Source organism: Trachemys scripta, chromosome 5 (assembly GCF_013100865.1).
Source record: "Trachemys scripta elegans isolate TJP31775 chromosome 5, CAS_Tse_1.0, whole genome shotgun sequence".
Classification (NCBI taxonomy): Eukaryota; Metazoa; Chordata; order Testudines; family Emydidae; genus Trachemys; species Trachemys scripta.
The window spans coordinates 55,633,128-55,655,279 of record NC_048302.1 but is presented as its reverse complement, the minus strand read 5'-3'; the positions used below and the strand labels follow the sequence as shown (position 1 = coordinate 55,655,279).

Here is a 22,152-nt window from a genome sequence, read left to right as displayed (position 1 = left end):
AATATATTATTATGTGATGATATAACATAAGCTTTTGGGGTCCGGGCCATGTCTTTGCATATATTTATACACCAATTAGTACAGTGGGGCTCTGATTGGTCCTTTGGGCACTTCTGTGATATAAATATGTATGTTTAATAATAACTAATAAAGTGAAGAATATAACACAATATGAAAGAAAGTATTGCAAAAATGTTTCAAAAGCTCAATAACAACAAAATGAGGCTAGATTTGATTTATTTATCTATTTTATTTCATTCAAATGGAAGCAGAGGACCTTAGCCTCTCATCTCTGCATTTCTGGTAACAACTTCCAATTTGATTCAGTTTGGTATACAGTAGTGAATGAAATTCATTGTCATCTGATGCTTGTTCAGTGATGTATGTGAAATAGTTTGTTGGAGTTAGACTTATCAGACCAATGTCTACATCACAAAAAGACCACACTTTTGGCACCTTTTTTGAGATTCTCAGAAAAGAAATCAAGAACCTCTAAAATCTGAAATATATGCATGCGGCAGTGTGAAGAAGTTTACCCTGTTGCTCCTTTGTCTACCTGCCCTGTGGATAATAACGAGGGATTCAGCTTCCACTTCAGTTAATGCAACACCTTTCACAAGCACTAAATTCAGTTTGTTGTTTTTAAGATGTATCCTTTGCAGGAAACTAAGGTAAGCAAGTCTACCTTTTCAAGGCCTGCTTTTCTGTTTGCATTTGTTAAGGCTCAAGGTTTGCTGATCACTCATCCATCCACAGAAAATTAGCCGGGTCTGGGTGGTGGATCTTTAAGTGAAGAAAGCTGAAAAGCCTTTGGTTTAAGTACATGGATGAACAGTTTTACAAAACGAGAAGACTGAAGGTAACAAGCCACAAACTCAGAATTCAGGACCCGTCTTGACTGAGATATTCCTGACTCATTCATTCCCTTTACCTTCTGTTTCTCTGCCTTCCTGTTGAATGATCCTCCATGCTGTAGTGTGCTGAAATCCAGATGTTCTATTTTCAGTGTGCTTAAGAACATCCTGAATCAATGGGACTCTCCTGACCTTTAGAGCAGCGATACATCTACCTATGTGATGGATGGGTCCGATGACAGGGGCAACATAAAATCAGTGGCAACATTCAGTGCTCAAAAGAGAAAAGATGCAGGGATGATTTTTCATAACACTTCTCTGTTTGGGTTTTCTTTAACTCATTTACATGTTTCAGTATGACTCACTGGATCTCCGATCCTGTGGATATGGCAGGTCTGATATAACTCCCAATAAAGCCAATGGGAGTGCTTCCACTGACTTTAATGGGAGCTGGTTCAGGCCCTGTGTCAGTACATCCTTGCATAAACTGTATATGAAGTTTTGTCTTTTTGCTACATTTGGCAGCATTACCCTAGAAAGCCCTTAGGTGGTGAATGCAAGTTTTTACTTCCTTTGTGTGGAGTGGACTGGGGTGAAACGTCTTTCATTTCACTCAGGACAATAGAAAATCATCCACCCCAATCTCAGCACCAAGCTCTCTACCTTGCTATACCCCTCAAGCGTGCTGAATCATAATTCCTGTCTGATACCAAGGTCCGCCCTCTTTGTTGGAACACTTTCCTGACATGTCGCAAATTCATTTCTTTTCATGATTCACAAACTCTCTTTTAAACATACAGTGCCCTGATGTGGTTGGGTTTTTTTCTTCTTCTAATTGGGAATAACTTCATCATTTCTTGCCCATGACATTTTGCAATAATTTTTTTTCCATTCTGCTAGAGTGGTAAAGATTAAGGAAAGATACAAGAGCTAATAAAACATTACCAATTTGTTTAAACATTTGAAAGTAAATTTATTACTAGGTGCCAGGTTGGCAGACATGAAACCTGAAGACCTTAATTTATCCCCAGAGCAGGTAGTATAGATACTGAACGGGCAGTATGATATTGAAGATCTAGTTTTCCCCCAAACACCCCTCCAACATATCTCAATCCTATGCTGAAGGATTCAACTCATACTGAGAGGTTAGCTCAGTCTCTATGCCTAATCATTTTTTTTAATTTGTATTTTTTCACATTTAAAGCATAAAGACACAGATTTAGCCTTAAGAGGTTACGAAATTTTCTTATATAAAAATGTTTAAAGGTATATAAAAATGATTGTAACACTTGGGCTACATTTAAATAATCTTTCTTATGCTTCAGAAGAAATAAAAAATTAAATTGTTATGAGGAAAATAAACAAACATTGGAGGACAGGAAGAAAGAATATTTCCTCCCTCTGTTTTCTTTTTATCAGACATATCCTGGCCTCTCTGCTAAGACTGCTGACAAAGGTACTAGTTAATGTTCCTTTTGCCTGGGAGTTAATAATGTGAATGACTCTCCAATGGGAAATAGACTGAGACCACAAATTTATTTGACATGAGCTACAAAGACTGGTATTAACAGCTTTTAATAATTACTGTCCTGGTCTGGTGGATTTTACGTTTCACTATGGGGCACCTCCCTCCCCTCCCCCCGGATAGTTCTCTGATCACATAGACACTGTGTACATTACATTCTTCAATGGGCCTCAGATGAAGTTTCGTCTTACTGTGAATTTTGTCACCAGTATCCAGGAGAACTTCCAGGTTAGGAGTTTACTCCCTTTCTTTCTGTGGAGTGGGTGCAACATCTTAAGTTTGAACCAACAACCTTCACATAAAAAGCTTTGAATCCCAGGTCACTGAGAGTATAACTAGGCCTTGAGGGTCTATCTACAGTGCAATAAAACACCTATAGCTGGCCTGAACTCCTACACTGCAATTTTATCAGCCCAAGCCCCAGCCACAGGTGCTTTATTCATGCAGTGTAGAAATACCCATAGTGAACATGAGAGGCTAACACAGTTTAAGAGTAAGGGCTTGTCTATACACAGTCTTGGAACAAAATAATTAAGTATAATTCACATCTTTATTATTTTAGTGCAAGTCTATGCATGATTTCGTATTTTAGGCTAAACATGCCCTATTGCAATATTCCTTAAATCAGTAAAAAACTAACTTAAGCCAAACTGAAATTGGACACTTTTAAATCCCTTACACACCTAATTCATGGACTTTCTACTGGAGTTGGGCACCTAACTCCTTTAAGCACTTCTGAAAATCTCACCTGTAAAACGTTTTGGGATCCTTCAGAAGCAGAGATTATGGCAACTCCAGATATAAATCCTCTCTCTCCGGAAAGCATTTTCAGTCAGCTAACACAGGTCATTGTCTTCTAAGACAGTTGTTTCTTCTTTTTCAATGTTTCCTTTATCATAACTATGCATAGTAATTAAACAGTCTTCCTGTATCTGCTTAGCAACTATCATTGTATTATTTCAGAAATAATTTATAAACACACTGTATTATTCTTGTGGTCCTGTATTGTCAAGGAAATTTTATTCCAAAATCAGATACATATAATCAGAAGTCCCACATTTGGAAGGACTAACTTGTGTATGAGTTATTGAATTATTGTAGGAGACATATCTTTTAAAGATTTTTTTTCACTAGATCCTTAGTGGAAAGAGATTAAAATAATTATGTTCCGTTTCTCTAAGTCCAGTACTGTGCTCTCTACTTGAGTTACTTACAGACTGTGTGCTAACTTCACCCTAGTTTGGAAGAATTCATAGCACTGAATATTCATATGGCATATATGATACAGACACTGAACCCAATTTAGTAAATGAATACTTGTAATTTCCCCAATGCCCCTCTGAGAGATTATTATGCAGATTTATGAAGGAATATTGCTGAAGCAATTCTTGGCTGTGTTTTCAGTCACTAAGGACTTTAAAGGATGTAAACCTAAAATAATTTCAGACTTATTTACTGCTGCTGCTTTCATCTTCTGAACTTTCTTGACATCAGTTCTCTCACCATTTTGTATTCAACATTCACTCCGTTGTCCTTGCCCTTGAGCAAAGAGCCAGTGTCACAACATCTACAAGTGTTGCCAAGTTACTCCCAACAACATCCTTGCTGCTATAGTGTCAGCAATCTGTTCCAGTCCTATTGCTACAAAATTGCAATACAGACACAAGGATGCAAGGACACAGGCATGCATGCAGTACATTGTCACACAGAGATACATAGACCAAGAGACAAGCAAACTCTGAGCTGGATTTTGACACCCTTTGTCATGATGAATATTACCTTATTACTTGCTTTGTGAGTATATATAATCAGTGTAAAGAATGAGATATTTCAGCACTAGGCTGAAGGGGTCTGACCCTGAATCATTTTTGACTTTGCTTTGGAGTTCAGCTAATTTGCTGTAAATTCATTTCTGCACTGGTGATTCTGCAATACAGTGTCATTTTAAAAGGATAATAGACCCACCCGTTTTTTGCAGTGACCTCCAGAACCCAGCATATTGCCACTTCAATTTTGCTTCTTTGTCAGTGTAAACTTATTGCTGCTTTTCAATATTTTAATATCTAATAGCCTATTGATCTCTTTGTGAGTTCTGACATTGCTACCAAAAATTAAAAAAGCAGCTAACAAATATCCCATAGTTATAACCAATCTCATATCGCAGCCCTGCAGACACAATTTATTAAGGAAATGAGTCACCGTCAGCCTATCTAAATTGTTGAAGGCACAGGGCCAAATGCTGAAGTCCTTACTCACATTTTACTCAATCATTCCTCAGCAATGGGAGTTTTGCTGGAAAGAGAGACTGAGTTAAAGAATTCAGGATTTAGCCCAGAAACTTTGCCAGGCTACTGTAAGAGTTAAATCTAATATACTGTAAATATCATGCTTCTTCTCTGTTAGGTTTCTTGGTATAAAATACAGTACCATATGTTATAAGGAAGTGAATCTTAAAGGCCAACTTCTGCTCTTGGATTCAGCTCTCAGTGACTTCAATGGTGTCCCACTGCAGTGGAGGCTGGTGACATCTGCAAATGGGTAAGCAAACATGACAATGCCTCTATGGGGGATCTGGGAGAAAGAGCCAACAGATGATTCCTGAAGTATTTGATGTAAATTGCTGCAATTGGTTTTTTTTTTTTTTTAAACCCATGTTTTGCATCTTGAATATGCACATGTACATATTGAACATCTGGTACAAGTTTGTATATAATAGGACAGGATAGGCCTATGGGCAAAAAAGTTAGACTCCACTGGAGGGCCATATTTAGTTTCTTCCAAAGAAAGAAGAAGAGAGACAGAAAGAAGAAAAGAAGTGAAGATAGGCAAAGATGAGAAGAAGCTGCAGGAAGGAAACAGTAACTGGAAACAAAGAATGGAATGCAACCTGTTTCCTTCATATTATGCTAAACAACAAAATAACTTGGAAAAATAGGACAGACACATACCATTTCGTCTAGTGTTTTTCTGCAAATGGTATTTTGTTTTATAACTTGAGTGTTTTCCATCCCTTTTTCCTCTACTTTTTCTTTTCATTCCTACTCTCATTATTCCTGTATTCTTTTATTCTACCTTGTTCCTGCTTCCACCCGCTTCTTGTTACTCTGTATTGTTATTGTGTTCCTTCTATCTCTTGTTCTTGGTCTCCTTTTCCCTCTGATAACCCATCTAGACATTTCTTCTCTTCCAACTCGTGTTTATCTCTTAATGAGAATATTCAGAAGTTTGGGGCCGCATAAAAGAGTGCACAGTGTAGAGAATACTACGAACTGAACTGTCTCTGGTGGGGGGGAATGTTTTCTGGCAGACTGGTTCATTGAAGGTGGGAGGGAAGACATTAGCTTTTGAATTGTCAATTAGCACTATGTGAAAAGGATGAGGGTGTACGTTATATACAAACCACCCTCAACTGCACCATAGAAAGAGCTTTAGATATTAAGTACAGAAAAGTGATTTTAAAAAATCACTCCTTCACTATGTGCAATCACTAGACTATTACAGGTTCAAGTAAAACATGAGAAGTTTGTTTGTATTGTACAAGCCATTTATAGTTTCAGTGTTGTATGTCACATTAGCTGCAAAATAATGGAAGTCAAGTTGTATTCCTTGTGGGATGAATCACAACTGTAATTGACTAGACCAAAAAATTATACATAGCATGGGGAAATTTTTCTCATTGACAGGAATTTTCCCATCACTTGGTGTGTTCTGCTTTAACTGGACTGATAAGCATAGTGTGATCTGGAGGAAGCTTTTATGAAGTGCTGCTGGGAGTTTAGTATGTTTTAGAAAGAATGGTATCAAGATTTTATTAAATGATAAATGTAGGAGGTGTGTTGAACATACACAAGGCTAGTAAATGGCAAAGTGATTCCACAAAGATCTCTGAAGACTCACTTAGCAACCCTGCCACATCTGCTTGGTCTTTTCCCCCCTAGTCTGCATGCTTTGCATCATGTTTCATCAGTTTGGGTACTCTGACTCAGAGCTGGGCCTTCTTGATGGTTGTTATATGTAATTTAGTAAGAAGGAGTTTGGTTTTTATTAATGAAAGCAGAGTTAGTATTGAAAACTCAGTTGCCAGGACTCCACTCGGTGGTTCCAGCGACCAAACAGTGTTTTGTAAAGTTCAGTGAATGTGAAACTTCTTAAGAAAACAAGGCATTATGGGTAAAGCTCAAGGAGACCCGGAAAGTTACCCTATATTCAAGTCTCACCCTCTTCATAGCAACTACAACACAAAAGGTTTAGGGGAGACATTTTCAAAAACACCTAAGGGATTAGGAGCAAAAATCCCATTGCCCTATATTCATAATGCTGCATTTTCACAAGCAGACATGGAAAATTATTACAGGCTTTATTTATTATACTGCTGCTCTGATATACCGATTATAGCTCCAGCTATGATCTGTACCACCACCCAAAATTCTACAATTGAGAAACATTTCCAGCTTGGCTTTGATATTTTTCCAAACTCACAAATCCTTATCTAGCATACATCAGCGTAATCAATGGAGCTACAGCAATTTACAGCAGATATTTTTCCAAGGTTCCCTATGTATACAATATAGGTGTGAAAATTCCCAACACAATAAGTTTACAATAGGTCCGAATGAAAGCTCTGTCCTAATATTCTGCCCAAGTCATTATAGTAACAGAAATTTAACTTGTAGTACTGAGGAATCATAGAAATTAGAGATGGAAAAGGCTTATTACGTCATCTGAAATACACCTCCCATATCCCTGGTTTCCATTTGGTACTCTCCTTAAGGGACCCCTGACTTTGCAATTCACTCACCCTCCCAAAACAGACCAAATCTCTGGCAGGGCAAACTACAAAAAGCCCATCTTTCTCTCAGCATGTAAAGCCCCGATCTATGTACTGTATGGTTTGATCATAAACACACTTCACTAAGTGTTCTATAGTCAATATTGGAAAAGAATGCTGCATTGATTAGTTGTAACTGGGGTCATAAGTCACATGATTTTGCTCCTGATCACTAATTTGAGAAGAGTATCGTAATTGTGAAAGAGCTTGAGGAAGCCATTGGGGCTATGAATCTTTCACGGCAGTTTGTGAGGAAGTAGCACATAGGCAGCATATGGGAATTTTTTAAATTGTAAACTACTTCCTTTCTCTGTGTTATGCAGCCCTGGCCTGAAGTATCATTCTTATAAAAAAAAAAAAAAGTGCTACTACAGATTTATTGGCTTTGTGCATAATTTATATGTAATTTTCTTCTGTTAAAATGACAAAAATAATTGCATTTGAGTGTGGTCCTAGTAGCAAAAAGTGTAGTCAGATCCTTGTCTTGCTTGAGTTTAATAGCCACTGAAAGAATGCTCTAGCCCAGCGTTTTAGAAACCCTATCCCCTTGATTGTGCAAAGCTGTGTCCCATATAAATTATACACTTCCTGTGGAAAAACATACACAAGCTTAAAACTTGCTCTCCAGGAAGATTTGTGAGAGTAAAAATCAGCCATGCAAATGTTCATGAAAAGTAGTGTGAGTGCAACTGCAGTAAATTTATTTTAAAATTTCAACAATTGCTCAAGGAGAATTTTTGTACGATGTTAATTCAATTCTAATGTGAAAGTTTTCATGTTGCTCATCTCTTGTTTTTGAACAACCATCTGATGCTTTGTTCGTTGGAAGTACAAGCCAAATAATTTAATTTAAGCAAAAGCACCCATTTCCTTCTTTTTCTACCTTAACGAGGTCTGCCATTTTTTACCTTGGGAGATTAATACCCCTTCTGCTAGTGTATCCCGTCTCATACATAGGGGCTCAGTAAATCCCAAAGCACATGACTTATGCCTCCATCACTTGATCTCCAAGTTCAAATTTCTCCTCTCATTGTTTGCCCTTGGTATGAGAAGGAGCTTTGAGAAGGTGACCTGAATGACTCCCATCTTAAGTTATCTACGTAGGCCCCAGAAGTGATTCATGATCATATAAAATCTTATTTCCTTGAGATCATTATATCCCTAAGGCTTAGGCAATTGCTCACTCTGACTAGACTCCCATCAACCATCTGGTGTCTGCCAACTGTAGTGTCTAGTCAGGTTATACTGAATGTGAAGAGAAATTCATGCAGTGGCACCAGGCTAGGATCCTTCCCACAGGCCAAGCAGAATATTAACTGGCTGCTGCCCTAAAAGATTGAGAAAAATATTTCCAGTGACCAGAGTGGAAGGAAACCCCATTTCTAGAGGAAAGCCACATTTTAAACTTGAATAATAAAGGTATTTGCAAACACAGTCTTGCAAGAGAATGACACTAAATTACATTATAATGTCATCATAGATTACATCTTCCTATCTATAATTTCTATCATTTTTATTAGTTTTTTTTAATTGCAATTTATCCTTCTATAAATGATTGCAATGCTTTTTTTTGTTTGTTTTTTGGAGGGGGAGTCCAAATGCCTCTTCAAACTGTTCTTGTCTTACAAAAAAATCTGAAAAGCTCATTACATATATTTTCCCCAAATGTCATTGTGACAGATATTGGATGCAATTCCAGGCAATATCTGTGGAGATCATCTTGTATTAAGTTTATGTATCATTGTGGGCCAGGGATTAAATGCAACTCCAGGAGGGACTATAATCACATCTCCTCCAGGAACCAAAAACCGTGAGAGAAGAGTGATTAAGGTGAATCACTCAAGTTGTAAACACCTCCAAAGAGGTACCACCCCTCTGGAGAGTCTTGCATATACTGGTTCAAACTGGGTTTTCCAGAAACCAACAGACAAAGAAAGGACTTTTGATATTAAAAAGGCTGAGTTTAAGCTGACTAAGGGCCTTCTTTTCAATCCAGCAAACGGACAGGACCTACTGTCCAAAGGGGGCCCAAACTCCTGTAGAAGGATTGGAAAGGCTTTGGCCTATTAGGGCCCTGTAAGACTGACTGGTGACCTCTAATAAGCTTTTAGCATATGTATAGGAACTCTTATGTTTCCTTTTTTTTTTACATGTTTTCTCTCATGCCTTTACCTTAAGAATAAATGTGTGGTAACTTGTAACGGCTGGCAATCTGCTGTTCATAGCCCTATGAGAGAAAACAAACAGCAGGTGCTGGCCTTTAGGCAAACTGGCTTGCTGGGGATATCGCAGGGGATGGGAGGGGACTGTGCAGCCTGAAAAAAAACCATCAGGAGGGAGGAGGATGTGGATGATGGCTGGGAGCCTAAAACTTTAAGTAGGTGCCCTCGAGGGACCATGGAGGTGGGGAATAACTCCACTTAACTGAAACTGTGACAGTAATCTTTTGAAACCAGATTGGGTCAGTCTTTTTCTTGCATGAAGTGTATGATTTTTAGACCACATAACACTTTGAGATTGTGTCCCACAAAGACTCCCCATAATTGAAAATACACATCCGGGCATGTTAGCTAGACACACTTTTTGTTACCTCTTTGTCCCCCCACTCCAAAAGTACAAATCAGTCATATGCATAACACTCTGAGGTACTGGTGGAAGGTCCTCCACACTACTTCAGCCATGCAGTGTGACTAGTTAGGGCACCACAGACAGTTCAGCCTTTAGGGGAGTCCCCACACCTCTTGCATGCTGCAGAGGGGTATTTGACTTGCATAGGATGACATCATGGGCAGTACTGGTTGTAGGCCTGGGGCAGGCCAGAAGGCTTCATGGGATCTCTAATTGTGCTGACTGAGTGATCCTAACAACCTGCATAAGTGGCAAATAGGGGCTGCATCCACCATTTTATAAGCCACCTTAACAGCAACAGAAGAGCTGCATTGATTAGAATATTGTTGGGAATACAGCTGCCCTAGCCCTCAGTGAAGGGAGGAATTTATATAAGAACAGCCATACTGGGTCAGACCAAAAGACCTTCTAGCTCACTATCCTGTCTTCCTCCCCCAGCGGCTGCATTTCACCCACTTAAAGCCTCAGAACAGGGGCTGTGTGCATGGGAAGAGAATTTCATCCACATAAATTACATAAAAGCTCAGAAGTAAGTACAAAATTGCTTGTAAGCTATATATATAGTTCCTTATATATGGGCCTAGTTCTTCTCTCATTTACCCCAGGGTAAATCAGGAGCAACTCTGTTGAAGTCAAGGGAGCTACTGAGAGCAGAATATAATGGACACCTCTTCAAAATTAGGGTGGAAATAATAGAAGAATGTGCTTTCTCACGCTTCCTGCTTCAGGAATTTCAGAGATGGTCCAGAATTAAAAATAAGGGAGAAAAAAAGGTTACAGTTTGAAACTTGAGAAAACATGATCTTTTTTATATGAGTTCTTATTTTATCCAGTCCAGTTCACATTTCTCTTTTAAGAACTCACCCACCCATGATGTCCAGCTAAAAAAACTTGACTATGATTATGAAACCTGAGGACAGAAAATGATAAAATCAAACTGCTAATTTCTGGATATGGGTGTGGAAATTCCCCAAGGCACCATATTGAGATCTGTCAGTCCTTTTCATTTGCTGGAATTTGACCTGAGCCAAAGGCTGTTCGTGTGACCTGGGGTTCAAGAGACCAGGTTTGTTCAAAAGGAAAAAGCAAAAAACCAAAACAATAACAACAATTTGTCAGGGGGCAGCTCAGACTATATTTACTATATACCATCTGCAGAGAGCCCTGAAATACATTATGTTCTACATTCTCTTGTCTATTCTACAAAGAGCTTTTCTGATGTGTAAACCATCATTTATCTTGTCTTTGATTCCTTTCATGTGACCTTTTTCAGCGTTTGGTAGTATAACACTCTTGCTATGCCAGGCTCAAGACCATTTGAGGACAGGCCTCATAAACCCTGACTTTCACATTAATCGATCACCTTATTATAAGAGTAAATCAAAGCAGTTACTCTCAGGTTTCCTGAGAGTTGAAGGTCAAATGGGGGGAAAAACAAACCTTATCCTGGCAAGAACATTGTGAACAATTCTCTGTCCTTCCCCTTTGTCCTTTGCCTTAAAGACATGACAAAATTATATGCTGCATATACCATTTAGAGAACGAAGATAGATAATATACAGTGTGCTTATCGGCGTTTCCAATGCCTCTTAATCTCCTAATTGTGAGTAGTTTTGGAAAAGCCCTTCATTTATGTCTTGAGAAAAAGAAAGTGAGGAGAAAGTTATCCCTTTGTACAAGAGAAAAAAGGATCAGAACTATTTCCACCTTAGGTCAGCATAGCCTGTGAGTCAGAAGATGGGAATACCAAGTGGTACAGGAAAAGTGCTTTAGTAGCCTTGATTTTTTTATTGTTGTTTCATTTCAGATCCATAGAGATACATTTTAAAAAGTGCAGAAGTGCCTCCACTGTCATGTGCAGGCAATCTACAGAGGCATGGAGGCTCCAATAATTTTTGAACATAGGAAAGGGGGACTGTAGGTTAAAGATTTTTTTTAGAAACAAGACAACCTGCAGCGTCAGTCTTGCCCTAGACTCTTCCATGCTTCTGAATACCCAAGTGGCCTCAGCTGTGAAAAATGCCCCTTTCCTCCTCCAACTGGCTCGGAGACTTCACCTTATCCATTCATTTGTGTCCTCAGAGCTTAATTACTGTAACACACTAGGAATGATACTGCCAACCTTAAAAAAGCTCCAGTTGGTTGAACAACACAGACCACTAAGAGCACCCCACTCTTTTCACTGGGTCCCCCCAAAAGTATCCAGATGACTCAAAGATTGTGAGAGTGGTAAATAATGAGAGGACAGGTCATCGCTACAGAGAGATCTGGATCAGTTGTTAAGCTGGGCTCAGGCAAACAAAGTGTGTGTAATATGGTCAAATGCAAATGTATACATCTATGAACAAAGAATCATAGACCATCCAGGATGAGGGGGCTCTATCCTGGGAAATAGTCTCTAAAGGACTTCGGAGTCATGATGGATAATCAGCTGAACATGAGCTCCCAATGTGACACTGTGGCCAAAGGGTTAATGTGATCCTTGGATGTGTGAATGAGGGAATATTTAATAGGAGTAGAGAAGTTATATTAGCTATTATTTGGCACTGGCACTGCCGCTACAGGAATACTGTGTCCAGTTCTGGTGTCCACAATTCAAGAAGGAAGTTGATAAATTGGAGAGGATTCAGAGCCAGGAGAAGGATTAGAAAACATGCCTTATAGTGAAAGAGTCAAGGAACTCAATGTATTTTGCTTAACAAGGTTATGGGGTGACTTGATCACAGTCTTTAAGTACCTACATGGGGATCAGAAAATTGATAATAGTCAGTTTTTCAGTTTAGCAAAGGTATAGCAAGATCCAGTGGTTGGAAGTTGAAGCTAGGTGAATTCAGACTAGAAATAAGGTACACATTTTTAAATGAGGGTAATTAATCATTGGAACAACTTTTGAAAGGTTGTGGTGGAAATTTCAAGATTGAATGCTTTTTAAAAAAGAGATACTCTTGTTCAATTGGGGGTTAATTTTAAGGAAGTCCAGTGTTATCCTGGAGGTCAGACTAGATGAGCACATTGGTCCTTTCTGGCTTTATAAGACTTTATACGACTCCCAGGTTAAATTCAAGGTTTTGGTCCTCATCTTCAAAGTCCTCCATGGAACTGGCCCAAGGTAAATGAGACCTCCTCACCCTGCATGACCATGCAACACAGAAGCTGTATTCCATACTAACAGGCATATACTTTGTGAAACTATTTAGGGCTGTAGTTCTCACTTCTGCATTCCCCAGCCCCCCACTCCACTCCAATTTTCCCCCTCTGTCATGCACAAGCTTTGATGGACACAGATAACTGTAGACCCACTTGCACACTCCTTTATTGTTGCTCTGTGGGTGGAAAAACAAGTTACATCTGTTTTACAGACAAAAATGCCAAATTTAGTGGCATAAAATCTTTGAAAATTTAGCTGTTAATCCATAGTAGCATCTCCACATAAATGAGGATTTAAGCCTTTTAGGTTATAGGTGCCTGGCAATGTTTATATGACATGTCTTTGGTGAGGGTATGGAAAGAAGGTGGTGGCTAGCCTACTGTAATAAACTTACATTGGTAGAGAGGAGAAGTGGTGTTGTGGTTAATGCCCAGGGCCAGGATTTAAGGGATTTACATTCAGTTCCTAGTGCCATTAGAGTTCTTGTGTGACCTTGGGCAAGTCACATGTTTCATCTGTGCCTCAGTTCCCCATTGTAAAATGGTGAATAATCATAATACTGCCTTTCGCTAACCTTCATTTGTCTTCTCTTTCGACTGTAAACTCTTCAGGGAATTGTAATTTCATTGAATCTTGGTTCAAATTCTGTGATTTTTTAAGCTAAAGGCTTTCCATGAATTGTTTTTTTGTTTGGTTGGTTGGTTTTTTTTGGTCAAGTCTACCTTGGATTTTTGAGACTTTTGTAAATATACAAACACACCCAATGACATAGAGGGTGTGGGACACAAATGAGGTTCCTGGTCAGAGGCACTTGCCAGTTTAACTTGTTTCTTTTTAAGTCACAGCTTAAAAAAAAAAAAAGAGAGCGAGAGAGAGAAATTTGCTGATGCTGTAAATAACACAAGCACAAACAATGATTTATTATTATTGTTGTTCTATTTACAGTGCTCTAAGTCTGTTAGGCTCTTTCCAGAACACATACAAAGACATTATCCCTGCCCTGAAGAGCTTGCAATCTAATCTAATTCCATTCTAAGGCACCCATTTCTACCCATTCATCGTATAGGGGCCCTCAGCTCCTAACCTAGGCTTAGTGAATCTCATTTCTACATAGATTGCTTCCGTCAACGTGCAAAGGCTAAAATTGTGGAAAAGCAACATCACTTGCCACATAACCTCAGCCATGCTGAACACAACGCCATCTACAGCCTCAGAAACAACCCTGACATCATAATCAAAAAGGCTGACAAAGGAGGTGCTGTCGTCATCATGAATAAATTGGAATATGACCAGAAGGCTGCTAGACAGCTCTCTAACACCACATTCTACAGGCCATTATCCTCTGATCCCACTGAGGATTACCTAAAGAAACTACACCATCTGCTAAAAAAACTCCCTGACAAAGCACAGGAACAAATCCGTACAGACACATGCCTAGAACCCCGACCAGGGGTATTCTATTTGCTACCCAAAATCCATAAACCTGGATATCCTGGACGCCCCATCATCTCAGGCATTGGCACCCTAACATCAGGCTTGTCTGGTTATGTAGACTCTGTCCTCAGACCCTACGCTACCAGCACTCCCAGCTATCTTCGAGACACCACTGACTTCCTGAGGAAACTACAATCCATCGGTGATCTTCCAGAAAACACCATCCTGGCCACTATAGACGTAGAAGCCCTCTACACCAATATTCCACACAAAGATGGACTACAAGCTATCAGGAACAGTATCCCTGATAATGTCACAGCTAACCTGGTGGCTAAACTTTGTGATTTTGTCCTCATCCACAACTATTTCACATTTGGGGACAATATATACCTTCAAGTCAGCGGCACTGCTATGGGTACCCGCATGGCCCCACAATATGCCAACATTTTTATGGCTGACTTAGAACAACGCTTCCTTAGCTCTCGTCCCCTAACGCCCCTACTCTACTTGCGCTACATTGATGACATCTTCATCATCTGGACCCATGGAAAAGAAGCCCTTGAGGAATTTCACCATGATTTCAATAATTTCCATCCCACCATCAACCTCAGCCTAGATCAATCCACACAAGCGGTCCATTTCCTGGACACTACTGTGCTAATAAGCGATGGTCACATCAATACCACCCTATACCGGAAACCTACTGACCGCTACACTTACCTACATGCCTCCAGCTTCCATCCAGGACACACCACACGATCCATTGTCTACAGCCAAGCTCTAAGATATAACCGCATTTGCTCCAATCCCTCGATAGAGACAAGCACCTACAAGATCTCTATCAAGCATTCTTAAAACTACAATACCCACCTGCTGAAGTGAAAAAACAGATTGACAGAGCCAGACGAGTACCCAGAAGTGACCTCCTACAAGACAGGCCCAACAAAGAAAATAACAGAACACCACTAGCTGTCACCTTCAGCCCCCAACTAAAACCTCTCCAGCGCATCATCAGAGATCTACAACCTATCCTGAAAGATGATCCTTTACTCTCACAGATCTTGGGAGACAGACCTGTCCTCGCTTACAGACAACCCCCCAACCTAAAGCAAATACTCACCAGCAACCACACATCACTGAACAAAAACACTGACCCAGGAACCTATCCTTGTAACAAACCCCGATGCCAACTCTGTCCACATATCTATTCAAGTGACATCATCATAGGACCTAATCACATCAGCCATACCATCAGGGGCTCGTTCACCTGCACATCTACCAATGTGATATATGCCATCATGTGCCAGCAATGCCCCTCTGCCATGTACATTGGCCAAACCGGACAGTCTCTACGCAAAAGAATTAATGGACACAAATCTGACATCAGGAATCAAAATACTCAAAAACCAGTGGGAGAACACTTTAACCTGTCTGGTCATTCAGTGACAGACCTGCGGGTGGCTATATTACAACAGAAAAACTTCAAAAACAGACTCCAAAGAGAGACTGCTGAGCTAGAATTGATATGCAAACTAGACACAATCAACTCCGGTTTGAATAAGGACTGGGAATGGCTGAGCCATTACAAACATTGACTATCTCCCCTTGTAAGTATTCTCACACTTATTATCAAACTGTCTGTACTGGGCTAGCTTGATTATCACTTCAAAAGTTTTTTTTTCTCATAATTAATTGGCCTCTCAGAGTTGGTAAGACAACTCCCACCTGTTTATGCTCTCTGTATGTGTGTATATATAGCTCCTCAATATATGTTCCATTCTATATGCATCCGAAGAAGTGGTCTGTAGTCCACGAAAGCTTATGCTCTAATAAATTTGTTAGTCTCTAAGGTGCCACAAGTACTCCTGTTCTTCTTTTTTTGAATCTCAGTGATTTTCTACACACCTAAAAGTTAGGTGTGGCAATGCTCTGCAGCAAACTGCCTATGTTCTTTGTGAATCTAGCCCCATGTGACAAGTGAAGGTAACCAACTGTAGGGAGCAGATGCGGTGAGGAAGGATACAGGTTACAACTAAAGTGACACTATTGCTCAGTTTAGGGATGTGCAAATCTTGACAACTCAATTAAAAGTATAATGGTTTTTTTGTAGCTATTGTGTTGAGTGAGCTTTGTTTTTGTTTTGTTTTTTTAGAATAATAGTAATTATTATTGACTCACTACTTGTGCACAGCATGGAAAGAGTGACTCTTAGGGAAAGATTTCTTTGTAAAATGGGTGGTGATTGGACAGATCAGTATTCGAAGGGCATTCCATGAATAGGAGACAGTGTAGAAAAAGGAATGGAGGTAGCTGTGGCAGAATCAGTGGGACATTGAAGCAGGCATTATAGCAGAAAAGAGGGAGAGAGGGTGATATGGTATCAGTCTAAGTTGGATAAGTTGGCAATGGAGAGTTATGTAGGGCCTTGAATGAAAGGACAAGTTCAAAAGGATGCTATAAACTTGAAATATAATCCATTTCAAATTATGAATTAAATTACCATGTGCCCTGGTTTTACACTCTCAGTTCCTATTTTTTAAATGTGTGTTTTGCTCTTGTGTTGCTGTGTGAAAGGCCACCACAAGCAGCAGGGAAAACTGATTAACAGACTACGTGGAAGAAAGAGTGAGGAATAAAGTGCTATCAAGTGCACAAAGTAAAAAAACTGAAAAAAAAAAAAAAAAAAAAAAAGAGGAAAAATATTTTTCTCTCATCTGTTTCAAATATAGTAATGTTAGCAATAGTAGGTGAGCAAAATCAGATAGGAATATTATTTTAAAGTTGATGATAGCCATTTAAATGGCTGTGTTGGAAAAGGGAAGCCAATGGAGGGATTCAAAGATGGGGAAATATGGTCAATTAGAGCGCCCCATTTATGAGGTAAGTTATGGGGAAATACTCCCTAAAAAGTAATCTACTTTGAACAGTCATTATTGAAAGGTAAGTACTCATCAAACCATGAACAAGAAAGGGAGCGGGGTCACTTCAACAAATCAGAACTTCTTAGTTCTGGTTGTTTCTAGTGATAAACCATGAATACAGAGATAGGCCCAAACCCAAGCTCACATTTAGTGGTAAGTTGAAATCCAAACATGGATCTAAATCCAAATTTCACAGCTGACAATTTTTCTGTAATAGGCAAACACATCATGGATCCAAATACCCCCAAACTTTTGGTAGGCAGTCTACAGCTGAATCCAAATGTTGTGGTTCAGGCCCATCTCTATCCAAAAGGATTGTTGGCTTTGTTTGAATAAGCATCCAAAAGTTCAGATATCTTTCTGAACTTTATCTGAACAATCTATATCTCTAGGATCTATACGCTTGAACTTGCTTGAAAGATTTTTGTGCTTCCTAATTATGAGCAGGCCAAACATATCAAGAAACCAGCTTCTCTGATGGTATTTTAGCTTTTCTGCTTCTAATCCCTGCCAGAACTAGGAAGTAGAGAAGTGAAGCAAAAGAGAAGAATTATGGGAGGATTTATCCAAATTGTCTGAAGTCTCAGCAAAGGATTCTGTTTAGTTTTGGTTTGAATATGGGGACAAAGATTTGGGCTGCATCTCATTTAATTGCAACCAATTCATGTGCTATACTGACAAACTTTCATAGCTAGGGTGTTTCCTCTGCATTATCCTGCATGTGTTGGGGGGGGGGGTCTTTAAAAATAAAGGCATGTCTTTTATCAATTTTCCTTGGAAACAAATTCCAACTGACTAATGTTTCGTTTCTAAGTACGTTTAGCTTCTTGCATGTGCCCCACTTCAGATGCCATTTCAACAATATTAAGTTATTACATCCTATTCTACATCAGACCTCGTCACACCAATTTTTTAAAAATGAAAAACAACTATTTTGTATAGAGTTATTTCCTAGAGCAAGAGAATACCTGAAGGCAAAATCTATGTATAGAACTGAAACAAGTCAAATGTAATTAAAATTCACAATGCATAGTTAATGAAAAAACTACATATTCTAAATGCAATAATATATGCAAAATATTATCCTACAGTCAGAGTACTCTGAATGTTGAATGGTCCTATTTGAACTCCTCCTAGATTACTGGAAGCTGAAGGATGAACCATATAGTAAATCTTTCAAAAGATAATGTCCTCTGGATTTACAATTATGTCTTGAGTTTGGCCTTTGATCTATATGTTTGAGAATATTTGTGCTCCCTATAGGTAATATTCAGGCAAGCATACTCTTTATAGGCTTCTTTTGTAGATTTGCTAGAATTTGATTCATTTACAATGATAAAACTCTATTAGCAAAAACTCATTAATTTCCAAAATATAGTGTTTATATTGATGGTCAGATTTAAAACATTAGGTACCTTAGTTAGGTGCAACAAACCTGAACTGGGACATTCATATTGGCCTATACCCATGTGCGGTAGCACCATTAGTAAAAATCATTAGCAGAATAATTCTTTTCAAGATATACTGTATTCAAAATCAGTTTTTTGAATAATCCATTCTAGTGTTTAAAAAATGAGATCTTTTCCCCAAATGCCATTGTTTAATGAAAAAAATATAACAACTAGCTTGGCAAATGTTGTATGTGAAATTTCAACAGAAACTATAAATTATATTAAATGGCCAATAAAAATGTTCAATCAAGAACTCATTTTAAGATACGTTGTTAATGAACTGTATGTAATGATGCTTAATCAAAACCTGACACCTTCCATGGGAGAAAAATTCCACAGGACCTCAGGAGCACTATAGTTCTGAACAAAAGATAACAATAGAACATCATAATTAATAGCCTGCAGTCATGTGGCATTCTCCAGGGAATCCCAATTTCTAAACGAGCTCCATTGTTTTTCAAAAAGCAGAAATTATGCTGCATGATATTGCTAATGCCTTGAACTTGATCAAACATCAAGACATTTGTCTGGCAGATTTTGTTTGCTCTGGAGTTTTGATCGTTTTCCCAGGCAAAGTAATTTTTTAAAAAGTGAAACTTTTCCAATAAAGGCACAGTCTACAAGGGAGACTACTGCCTTCTAGCATTTTGCACTTTTGTGATTTTGAAATTACATAAAACAGTTTAGGAGTAAAATTCTAACAGGATATCTTCACTATTATAGAAACATCAGTAAGAATTTATACCAAAATGCACAATAATTTACTTTATACAGTCCACATTCAAATTGTATTATTTGACATGCCATATTTATGAAGTCCCCTATTAAAATCATGTCCTGCTCATCGTTTCCAAATTTCAGAATTTTCCTAGCAAAGATATAGAAAATCCAAAGAAAAAATGATCCAAACTGGGCAAGCAGAGTAAAATTCTTAAATTCCTAATTACTGTCAGCAACTGCCATTGTAGAATAGTAAGTACTTTTACTATACATTCTATGTGCATTTTTCTCTTTTAACTCCTCCTTTATCTGTGCAACCTGCAAACATACATGTATGTGGACTGTAATTTTAAAGCATTCATTACCTGCTATTAGAACCCAAAAGTATGCTGCACCCATTATAAGACACATCAACAAAATATTAAATTTTTTAGCCCATTGTGATAAACCCAAACCAGTTAGGAACAGCAGAGTAGCAGAAGGGAGATATACTGGCCACTGGATAAGTAGTTTTCTGTTCCCTGAGTGACCAGAGCAGGGGCTTCTCCAGGCTAATAGACCACCTGACTCCAATTAAGCTGCTAAGAGTCAGGTGAGGCAATTAAGCACCTGACTCTAATTAAGGCCCCTCTGATGCTATAAAAGGGCTCACTCCAGTCAAGCCCGGGGGAGCTATGGGGGGGGGAGAGCTATGGGGGGGGAGAGCAAGAGGTGTGCAAGAAGCTGAGAGTGAGTGAGTAGGTGTACTGTTGGACGACTGAGAAGTACAAGCGTTATCAGACATCAGGAGGAAGGTGAGGACAAAGAAGGTGTTGGGAGGAGGCCATGGGGAAGTAGCCCAGGGAGTTGTAGGTGTCGTGCAACTGTACCAGGAGGCACTCTAAACAGCTGCAGTCCACAGGGCCCTGGGCTGGAACCCGGAGTAGAGGGCGGGCCCGGGTTTCCCCCATACCTCTCAACCCCTGATCAAACACAGGAGGATTTGACCCGGACTATAGCTTCTACCAGAGGGGAAGGTCTCTGGACTGTTTCCTGACCCACAGGGTGAATCTGTGAAGCGAGCAAATCCGCCAATAAACGCAGGACCCACCAAGGTAGAGGAGGAACTTTGTCACACCATTGAAAGTTAGTTTGACTTAGATTCCTAAGTGGCTAATTCATTTTTGAAAATGGGACCTTAGGCTCCTAAGTCACATAAGCACTTTGGAAAATATTACCCAATTTCTTTCAAACAAAGCAAATAAAATGATAGGATGTGAAGGAAAAAGGCCTTTCTGAAACGTACATTTCTCTGATAATTTTTAAATATGCCAAAATTATGAAAAACCCATGCATAAACTGACTGATATTAAAGAAAAATGGATACAAAATTTCCTGTTAGTATGAGCATTGTTTTTTAAAGTGTTTTCCACTGTTCTTCAGGCAGCTCCACTGAAATGGATAGAATAAGCTGATCGGGGAATCTGTTGGACTATGTTAGTACAGTACAATTTTCTTTTTCTGTGTCTGAGAATCTTATAGCATAGAGGTGGCCTCAGTACCAGTTTGTATTATTAAGGGAAGGTAAATACAATATTGTGCAGGCCTTATTAATCTACTAATATGTCAGCTATGTGCAGTACACAGTATATTAGTATGTCATTAATAATAATAGTATTATTTTTGTTGTTTGGAGCCTTTGCTAGGAAACTTTGGCCCTGTTTCTGAGCGTCACTTAAAGAGCACTGCAGGCATCTGACTCAGGCTATGTCTACACTATGTAACTTTTAGCGACAGCCGCTAAAAGGCTCACAGTGTAGCCGCTGTTTGTCAGCAGGAAAGAACTCTCCTGCCGACAAAAAAACTTCCACCCCCAATGAGTGGTGTTAGCATTGTCAGAAGGCAAGCACTTCTGCTGACAAAGCACTGTTCACACTGGCACTTGTCATTGATAAAACTTTTGTCTTTCCTGTTTTTTTTTTTTTTAACACCTGTGAAAGACATGACTTTTGTCATTCAGTTGCCAGTATGACAAAGCCTCAGAAAAAAGCAGTGCAAAGAAGCCATTTCCCTTTCCCCAACCAAATCATTGGGCTGGTTCTGCAATTGGCCAGTTAGAAAACTGGCAAGAGTGATATACTAGTGACCAAACAGCTCCCTGGGTCCATTTCAATAACTTGGGATAGATGAGGCTCACGTCACACCCCCTTCTTCTCAGACACCCTCCCACCCCCCCAACACTGGAACTGGGAAGAGAGTATCATGGGAGCCATTACAGCAGCTCTATGCTAAAAAAGGTTCCCCTCCACCATAGGAGTCCCTTACCAGCTGGAAATGCTGCATTTAACTCTTCTTTATTTTACAAGATTTATGAAAAACAGGCTAACAAGGCCAAGAATCTGCCCATTTGTCATCCTTTGTGTTTCTTGTATTAAAGTTAAATTATTTTATTTATAGGATTTTCTTTGGCACTCAACAGCACCTCACTAATGAATTTATCCCCTGGGAGGTAGGCAAGTGTGTGCACAACTTCACACAAAAAGTGTACGACCAAACAGGAAAGAGAATCAAGATCTCTCGCATCTCAGTGCTGTGCTTTAACCACAAGGCCATCCTTCCTCTCTCTTCCTATGTAAATTCATTAGCCCCTTCCCTCAATTTGAC

At 39.2% G+C, this 22,152-nt stretch overlaps 1 long non-coding RNA gene across 1 annotated transcript; it reads left to right on the top strand.

The window, feature by feature from the left end:
• Positions 1-730: 730 nt before the first annotated feature.
• LOC117877705 lies at positions 731-21,316 on the top strand. Its single transcript, XR_004645794.1, has 3 exons — positions 731-859; positions 4,783-4,917; positions 20,932-21,316. It is a non-coding gene; the product is annotated as an uncharacterized LOC117877705 (long non-coding RNA).
• Positions 21,317-22,152: the final 836 nt, after the last annotated feature.